Below are 10,000 nucleotides of genomic sequence, written 5' to 3'. Positions count from 1 at the left end.
AACTTCATAGCTTCAGTATTTTTAAAGCAATCCTTGCCTTTTATTGAATGAGAATTGAGATCTTCAAAAAAGACTAGGTTTGGGTATAGATCACTCGAAATAGATTCTCTGCATGTATAAAAATTCAAACTTATAACGAAATAAATCAAAGACTAATTCAATTTCAATTTCAATTTTTAGTTCAATAAATACAAGATACATAGTACAAAAGTGATGTACATGGCATATAATTATATAATTGAATAAGGACAGTAAAAAGAGCTTAATCAGCTCATCAAGTCACTGCCCTAATAATAACCCTGTCAGCAAGCCACGACCAAAAGCTAGAGCCTATGAATAAAACATATCTGCGAGAGTTTTGTAGTCAATTAAGTATGTATTGATTACTTTTTTTATCCAATTGTTTCTTTTTACTTTTTCAGTTTTTTTAAGTCTGGTGGGATAATATTGTTTTCTTTGCACCAGTTAAACAGCCTGGTAATTAACGGTTTTAGAGACATTTTATTCCCTTCAACAGCGGTTATTAGTCCCTTGTTTTTGCTCCTAGTATTATAAGCTCTTAATTCAGTTGACAAATCTCTTATGTTCAATGACGATTCACTTAGGTATTCTCTGTGCATTTCCTTAAAAAGTTCTCTGACAAAAATTGCGCAGACGGAAAAAAAGTTTAAACTTATCGATTATATGTTTTAAGGATTCTTTTCGGTTTTTTTGAAAATTAATGCTTTTATGATCCTACGGCGACTCATCTCCACGCGATTCAAAGTAGTTGTTGATGTCTTGCCGTACACTAGCATACCATATGATATATAAGGCATTACAAAAGATTGATAGAACAGAAGTAGTAGACTTTTTGGAAAAAATGTCTTATTTTGTATATTATTCAGGAGAACTGCTTTAACTTTTTGGTTACGGTGTCACAGTGGTGTTTTTTGAAAATACGGAAAATATTATCCAGAATGACCCCTAAGTATCTACATTGATCTGAATTTGGTATTTGTAAGCCCATATTTTTTAACGACTCATTTTTTATGCAATAATTGTAACGGCTGCTCTCCTTGTGTTTCACAAAGAAAGTTTTCCACCGCCCAGTTCGTTCTGAGTGGTTACAAAATCTGTCCGGATACTTCGTTTATGCAGTTCGCTTTTGTAAATGTATATCCGCTCTGCTGTAATTACCGTTGCATTGACTATTCAGTTCGTAATTATTGGCTAATCTTAGTTTTTTCAACTATCAATTTGAACTGGATTGCTACAGATCGCACAATACGGGATCTCTTTATGTATACCAGTTCAATCCGATAGAAAAAAAAATCGAAGACAAAGATATATGTCTAAGACCTGTTTGTGCAAAAATATTTAAATTTAAACCTAAGTTGGCTTTTGCTGTTTGTACTCACTAGTTGAGAATACCAGAAGTTGGGGTTGTAACAGTTGAATTTCAGCTTCAATCAATCGTTGATGCAAGACACAGTAACAGAATTTACTGCTCAAGAATAGTATTTTGAATACAAGACACAGTAAAAATTTACTGCTCAGGAATATTTCTAGTTCAAGACACAGTAACACGTTATTTACTGCTCAAGACAATTTGTTTTTGCACTATTTTGCTGAGTTATACTTTAAGCCGTTTTCTGCGGCTGCTACGTTGAGTTCTGTGTTGCTTTTTGTTATTTCCCCCTTTTTCACTTTTTTCTCACGTGACAAACTGTAACTAGAACTAGAACTATAACTAAAACTATTAAATGACTAGGACAACAGAAAGTGTTTTGTTTCTATTTTCCCGCCTACGCACGCTTAGCGAGCTCAGCTCCAGCATCGTCGGCCCTGTTTTCCTTCGTGAAAGCATCTTCGTCCATTGATAGAACTGGAGCGAGCTTCACTACTGGTCTCTTGTAGAATCCATCTTTCGTTCGGATTTTCGCTGATCGAATCACTCCGTCGGAACCTTCAAAGGTTTCGGTTATTCGACCCAGATCGTAATATACACGTTTGTCACTGTCTTCCACTAACCACACAAGATCACCCTGCTGAAGACTTCTGTCCGTTGTGTTCTGCCATTTCTTTCGACTGCTCAACGTTGGCAAGTACTCTTTACGCAATCTATCCCAGATGAGGTCTGCGTAAGCTTGCGTTTGTCGGAAGAGCTTTCTATGATCACCAAATTGCTCTGCACCTGATAGATACGGTAAACAAAGGTTCTTGTTGCCAAGTAGGAAATGGTTCGGAGCAATAGCTTCTAAATCCGTAGCATCAGAACTGACCGGCGTCAGCTGTCTAGCATTCAACGTCTGTTCAACAAGACACATCGTGGTCGACAGAAGATCTTCCGTGACTGATCGACTGCCCAGCACTGCATACATTGCCTTCTTGCACCTCCTAACCAGTCTTTCCCACACTCCTCCAAAGTGTGGTGCTGCAGGTGGGTTGAACTTCCATCTGATACCTTGTTGAATCAGATGTCCTTCAATTTGCCTTTTGTTCCATGCTGCTATATACTCTGCTAGTTCTTTTTCAGCTCCAACGAAGTTTGTCCCGTTATCGCTAATCATTTTGACCGGTATGCCTCTTCGAGCAATGAATCGCATAATTGCGTTCAGACAACAATCAGTGTCTATTTTGGTACAATCTCTATGTAAAGCATGTGAATAGACAGCACCAGCGCTTTTCGTTTCTTCGACCAATCTTTACTGTGAATGGTCCGAAATAGTCTACGCCCACATTCGAGAACACTGTTGATGCGACTAATCGTTCTTCAGGTAGATCTGCCATTACTGGTGCCTTTATTTGGGCTCTTCCCTTTCGACATCTAATACATTTGTTTTTGATCAATCTGAAAGCATTTCGTATGCCTAGGATCCAGAATTTCTGCTGAACTATGTTTCTTACATGTTCAGTACCTTCGTGGTGACTAATCTTATGTTCATTTCGCAAGAATAGTTCAACTACATGGTGCTTCCAATGTAACAGTATTGGATGCTTGGTTTCGAAGTTCAGTTGACTTTTACCTATTCTGCCTTGAGCACGAATAAGTCCTTGCTGGTCTATGAATGGTGAAAACTGGAGAATTTTGCTGTTTTTTGAAATTTCCTTTTCAGCCTTGAGAGATTTCATCTCTTCAGCAAACTGTTCTTGCTGTAGTAGCCTGAAGATGCTTGCTTGTGCACCCTCCCTTTCTTCAACACTTAGTGTTTTTGTTGCCGGTTTGTGTTTTTTGAATACGCGCTGTACGTATGCCATTGTACTTACTAGTCGATTGAAATTGCTAAATCGTTCCCACTGAATCATCGGCTTCTTTTCTTCAAACTTTGCTGAGAAGACCATTTCGTCGTTTTGTTCGTCTGAAGCAAATGTTAAATTCACTTGTTCAGGCCATTCGTTTTCTCGTTGCTTCAACCAGGCCGGCCCAGTGAGCCATTCACTTCTCTTAAGTTCGTCAACATTGATCGCTCGTGTCCCGATGTCAGCTGGATTGTTAATACCACTCACATGATTCCACTGTGAAACATTAGTTGTGTCCAAAATCTCAGCCCCTCTGTTTGCAACAAACACCTGTTGCTTACGGTGGGAGCTATGAATCCATTGCAGAACAGTAGTGGAGTCTGACCAAAAGTTGCAACTGTGAATCTTCGTTTTGTGTTCTTTCACTATCTGTTCTTTAAGTCGCACCGCCATCACTGCTGCTTGTAGTTCCAAGCGTGGTATGGAAAGGTGTCGCATCGGTGCAACTCTGCACTTTCCGATTACAAATGCTAAGTCTGCTGTGTATTCTTTGGGCTTTGAACGTAGGTATGCCACTGCGCACATTGTGTCTTCAGATGCGTCGGCACACAGGAAGTTCCCATTTGTCCTTGGATGTGCTGAAGTATCTTCTATCAATGCTGGCTTCTGCTACTTCTGGGAGCTGGTCTTTCCATTTCAAAAACTCTTCTTCTTCGTTAGGTTCCACTGAGTTGTCCCAATTTTGCCCATTTTCTGTCCAGATGCTCTTCAGGAGTCGTCTCATATGAACACTGAATGGTGCAAACAGTCCAAGAGGATCAAACACTGAAGAAACTAGAGATAAGATCTTCCTTTGGGTGATTGGGGTCTCAACTTCTTTGCTTGTACCTCTAAAAACCTGTAGACTATCATCGATAATCGTCCACTGAAGCCCAAGCACGGATGAACCTTCCTTGCCGGGTTCTACTTCAACCTGCTTTGTGTTGCTGATTGGTCTCAAATCCTCTGGGATTGCGTTGGTTACCAAGTCGCTGTTGGTGATCCACTTCTTCAGTTCAAATCCATGCTTTGAGAGAAGAGGTTGTAGCTGTTTGAAAACCTTGATTGCTTCTTCAGGTGTTTCGACTGAGTTGATGAATCGTCCATGTAGAAGTTGCTTTGGATTGTTTTTGCTGCAATTGGGAACTCGTCCTCGTTATCGATGGCTACTTGCTTCAGAGCGTAGTTGGCACATGTTGGTGAACTCTTTGCTCCAAAAACATGACGTTGATACTCGTAAATTTGCACAGGTTCGTTCATTGTTGCGAATAAAGAACTTGTTATTCTTGCCACAAGAGTCTTAAGCAGCTTTTATCCCGTTCAGGAACTTGCACTTGCAGAAACATTGATTCAATATCTGCGGTTAGGGCTATTGGTCCTTCTCGAAATCTGAATATTGTTCCAATCAATCCGTGTAGTAGATCGGGTCCGGCTAACAACTTGTCATTTAGGCATATATCCTTTTATTTTGCTGCAGCGTTGCAAACACGGCGAACTTTACCCGGTTTGTTGGGGTTTAGTACTGGATGGTGTGGTAAGTACCATTCCTTTCTGAAAGTGCCTTTGACTTCCGATTTACCGAGGATCTTCACAAATCCCTTTTCAACATCTGTATCAATTGACTGTTGATACAATTCTTTTGAATTTGTGTCTCGTTGGAATCTTCGTTCCAGTGAGTAGAGCTGGCCAAGGGCCGAGCCGTAGTTATTTGGAAGATTGGGTTCTGGTTTATTCCAGAGCATGCCCACTTCATACCGCTCGCCTGTAAACTTTGTTGTGCTCTCTAGAAACTTCTGAGCTTGTTGCTCTTTCTTTGATTGACTTACAACATTTATTTTGGGAGCATAAATTTCTATGTCCCACCATGATTGAATATTTTCTGCCACTTTCACATCTTCTGTGAAGGCAAAATGACAAACATTTTGACTTTTCTTGCCTGTCATGGGACCACTGACTACCCATCCTAATTCTTTTAAGACGGCGAAAGGCTAACGTCGTGTTCCAATCTTATAGTCCAGTGGACGTTGAATGTCGTAGGCATCTTGTCCAAGTATGATGCCTACTTCCATCAAGTTGAATGTTCTGTTAGTGAGAACATTCAGGTGTCTGAAGTTGTTCTTCAGTTCCTTGTAATCATATGTTGTGTTTCCCAACGAGATTGATGGGTATGCAAACGCTTCAATCGAATGCACCATTGAATGTAGTACCTTTATTGTGATAGGAACTTTTTCTGTCCTCAAATCTTGCGTCCCATGTATGCCAGCTATGTTCAAGGTAACGTCCGTGCTTTTGGCTTGTAGTTGATCCTTGACACTTTGATCGATGAATGATACTGTTGACCCACTATCGAGGAAAGCGTAGGTAGTCAACCTGTTACCACCACTCTGAACCGATACCGGAACGATTTGAAGAAAACTAGTAACTTGGTTACTCTGGTTGATTGTTGCTGCGCTTACGTTAACTGCGTGACTACCCTCGTCCATTTGGTTTTCTGAGTGTAGCAGTCTGTTGTGCTTTTTGGTACATCCATTTATACCGCACGGGTGGACTTTGCAATCTTTGATTGCATGCCCTTTCCCTAGACAACAATAGCATAAGCGTTCTTTTCTCACTGCCGCATAGCGATCGGTGACATTCATACTCTTAAATATTGGGCTGTTCCATATTTTATGAGTGCCATCCGCTAGTGGACAGTTGTTGTTTTGCATTTGCTTCGTTTCGTTCGCATTCGAACTCGCACTAATATTTGACGATTTTTTGAATCGTTTTTCCTTGTTAGCGTTTGGTCGATCATCTTCCTTTCGTTCGCTCTTGGTCGATGGCATTCCTTCATGGACAAAAGCCATTCGAGCTAACCATTTTTCAAGGGGAGTGAGATCGGGTCTATCTTCTTGACACTCGTCAACGAAGAAGAACCACTTTTCTTTCAAGTTTGGGGGCAGTTTTTCAATTGCCACTTGTAGTGTTGAACTTGAACGCAGATCGCCCTCATAAATGTATTGCTTCAGTACATTAACTAGGTTGCTGGTTGTTATTGAGTAATTAATTATAGCCGTTGAGTCGTGCATTCGAATTGGTTGTTGTTTGCGCAATATGTTAAGCTGAGCGTCGACAATTAGGTAAGGTCGCCCAAACTTCCGTCCCAGGAGTTCCCACGCTTGAGCGTGGAACTTTCCCGAATAGCCCATTCCTGATATAGCTGACTTTGCTTTACCTGTCAACAAAGTTTTCAAGTGGCTCATTTTCTCTGAGTCAGGTATATTGCGATGGTGAACCGTTGCTTTGAACATATTCGACCACTCCGGCCACTCTAGGGGGTTTCCGTCGAACGAACTTAACTTCAACTTAGGTAGTTGACTACTACTGCTTGGTTTATTACGCTTAAACTTGTCTTGTTCCCGGGCTGAGCTGACACGCTCTCCACTTGGTGACCTTGACTTAAGTACACCTTCGCGATTGAAGCTTACCCTGGGATAATTGTTGTCAATCCTAGTTTTCGCACGCTCGAAACTATAATCGTGCAACTTGGAGAATTTATCCGAGTTATCGAGCCAACCGGAAACATCTTTGTTCTTCGGGGTTTTCCAATTGAATGGTGATCTACTTCGAATACTAGGGGCTGCACTTTCATCAGAGTCTGATGCTCTTGCGTCAAGAGCTTGTTTTTCGTATTTCAGTTTGAGTGCACCTTCTTCTTCAAAATGTTGTATCTCCATTTCAAGCTCTTTCCTTTTCAATTCGAATTCAATTTTCTTCAACCTCATTTTTGCTGCAAAGTCTTTCTCTAAAGCCGCAAGTTTTTCTGCCTTTTTAGCTCGTTTATCAGAGGAGGCATTTAAATCATTGTCCTTGTTTGGGTTTCCTTTTTCAACAGTTCGTTGAGAAACTCCTACAACAGACTGTGAAATCTTAGCGGCCTTTGGTTCTGCATCGCTTGTCAATTGAACAGTTTGCTTCTGTTGATCCGTCATGTTTGTTTCTCCTTGAATGTATGGTAGCCAGTCTGCGTTTAATTTTTGTAAGAAAGTTAGTCGTTCGGCTTCGTAACCCTCATACAATTCGGGATCACGAAGAATATTTGCTCGCTTCCGAAGAAGAATGCAAAAAGAGTCGTCAAGCTTCAGTACCTGTTGATAGATGGTCTTGAGTTTGCTTGGTCTATTGTTGTTTTTGATTAGCTCCTAGCCCTCCTGAGTTTTTGCCTTGAGTTGTTGTTGGCAGTTGCTAATCTGTCTATGCAAAATGTCTTGACTCTGTGACGGAGTCACTTCGTTTGTAATTTGGGACTGCAGCTTGAATCTCTACAGTACTTTTATTTATTTGCTTTAATTAAGCCTTGCTATTCAACTTCTAATGCACTTTGCCTAATTGGCTTTGCGTCTTGAATTGCCTGTTGAGTTTTGTTCTCGTTCGTCGATGACTTCGTCACCTCGACTCTTGGGTTGGACAGCAGTTTATTCCACTGTCCGGGTCGGCGGACCAAATGTAACGGCTGCTCTCCTTGTGTTTCACAAAGAAAGTTTTACACCGCCCAGTTCGTTCTGAGTGGTTACCAAATCTGTCCGGATACTTCGTTTATGCAGTTCGCTTTTGTAACTGTATATCCGCTCTGCTGTACTTACCGTTGCATTAACTATTCAGTTCGTAATTATGGGCTAATCTTAGTTTTTTCAACTATCAATTTGAACTGGATTACTACAGATCACACAATACGGGATCTCTTTATGTATACCAGTTCAATCCGATAGAAAAAACAAATCGAAGACAAAGATATATGTGTAAGACCTGTTTGTGCAAAAATATTTAAATTTAAACCAAAGTTGGCTTTTGCTGTTTGTACTCACTAGTTGAGAATACCAGAAGTTGGGGTTGTAACAGTTGAATTTCAGCTTCAATAATTCGTTGATGCAAGACACAGTAACAGAATTTACTGCTCAAGAATAATATTTTGAATACAAGACACAATAAAAATTTATTGCTCAGGAATATTTCTAGTTCAAGACACAGTAACACGTTATTTACTGCTCACGACAATTTGTTTTTGCACTATTTTGCTGAGTTATACTTTAAGCCGTTTTCTGCGGCTGCTACGTTGAATTCTGTGTTGCTTTTTGTTATTTCCCCCTTTTTCACTTTTTTCTCACGTGACAAACTGTAACTAGAACTATAATTATAACTATAACTATTAAATGACTAGGACAACAGAAAGTGTTTTGTTTCTATTTTCCCGCCTACGCAAGCTTAGCGAGCTCAGCTCCAACAATAATATTGCATAATGTCATGCACAATTCTTGGAAGATTTGGCAATACGATGGATTGTCTTGAAAGTTTTATAGACCATCTTGCAAGATAGCCATTGTCTTGCAAGAATCTTGCAAGATAACCATTCGACTAGCAAAATCATGCAAGATAACTCTTTTTGGAAAAAAAGCCTGCCATATCCCAGTGACCTAGTCGTAGCCAACAAATTCTTAAAATTCGCAATACTTGAACATAAACATATTCTGGTCTTTGACAAAGTTAACAGGAAAAACAAATATCGGAAAAGTATTAATACACGACATCAATAAAAAGGTTCAAAATCGCACAACGGTCCTAATTGAGTTCAATTTGAGCCAAAAAACGTTTTAACTTTATGTGGCTTGAGATATAATCAAATTAATCTAAAATTTTATTTGGAAGATAAAGACTAAGCTTAAATTTTATACAAAGAATTTGATGTTTATATTTAAATATAGCGTTCTCCTTCATCTGTTCCTGAGTTGTTTGTTGCTCATATGCAATGACAAACACATACAAACACACACACATACCTTATTTCACACACACACATACACTAACCTAACACACTAACACACAAAGACACGCACAAACACACACACACACACACACACATACGCACACGCACACACAAACACACAAACAAAACTAACCCACGTTTTTCAAAAAAAACTATGTTTTTGCATGCTCAAACATCTCTAGTTTTAGTTTCTCAGTTATTCCTCCATTTCCATAAAATTACACAGAGCAACTTTTTAGACATACATGGTGGATTTTAAATACTCATTTTTGGATGTCTTTGATTTTTTGAAAGAGAACTTGCAAGATATTCATTCATTTTGTACGATCTTGTAAGATAACAATATTTTGCAAGATTCCTTTAAGATCTGCAAGATAACTATCCAGTATCGACTGGGGATAACACAATTACTATATTTGAAAGTTTTAGCTTTTTCAGTTGAATTGAACAAAGAATTAGGTGGGAAAGATTACGAAAAAAGTTTACAATAGGGAAATGGTGAAACAGTACAGAATTGTTTTTTGTTCTACAGAAGACTTATAATTGTTTTAACTGCACGTTGCATACATAATACTGAGCTTGGATGATTCTTTAATTAAAAAATTATGCGTAAATCATGTTTTTCCTCCTGATTTTTGTTCGAAAAATCAGCGTTGTTGTGCTGCTTATAACACTTCTTTGTCCTTCCATTTTTTTTGCAAATGAAATGCTTACCAGGTAGCAAATTAACTCTACTTTGCGCTTTATAATTGATCGCTCAAATTATAATCTAAAAAAAGTTAGATTTCAAACCTGAGATTTGTTTCTCCGCCGATTTGCAAAAGTTTGTATCTTTTTGTCCATCACCGAAAAATTAAAGTTTTTGAGCACATCGAGAATAAATATATTGAAGATTTGAACCCCTATAATATTTGAAAATATTGTATATAGGATCGAATG

The 10,000-nt window shown here is 39.1% G+C and overlaps 2 protein-coding genes across 3 annotated transcripts in view; one reads left to right on the top strand and one right to left on the bottom strand.

Moving 5' to 3' along the window:
• Positions 1 to 10,000, bottom strand: part of LOC142335402 (proteasome maturation protein-like) — a 517,526-nt gene that overhangs the window by 428,121 nt on the left and 79,405 nt on the right. The window lies entirely within an intron of this gene.
• Positions 1 to 10,000, top strand: part of LOC142334963 (uncharacterized) — a 63,007-nt gene that overhangs the window by 41,279 nt on the left and 11,728 nt on the right. The window lies entirely within an intron of this gene.

The sequence above is a fragment of the Convolutriloba macropyga genome, chromosome 2 (assembly GCF_964194025.1).
Source record: "Convolutriloba macropyga chromosome 2, txConMacr16.3, whole genome shotgun sequence".
Taxonomy (NCBI): Eukaryota; Metazoa; Xenacoelomorpha; order Acoela; family Convolutidae; genus Convolutriloba; species Convolutriloba macropyga.
Note: the sequence above shows the minus strand (reverse complement) of the source record. Positions and strands in the feature narration are given on the sequence as shown.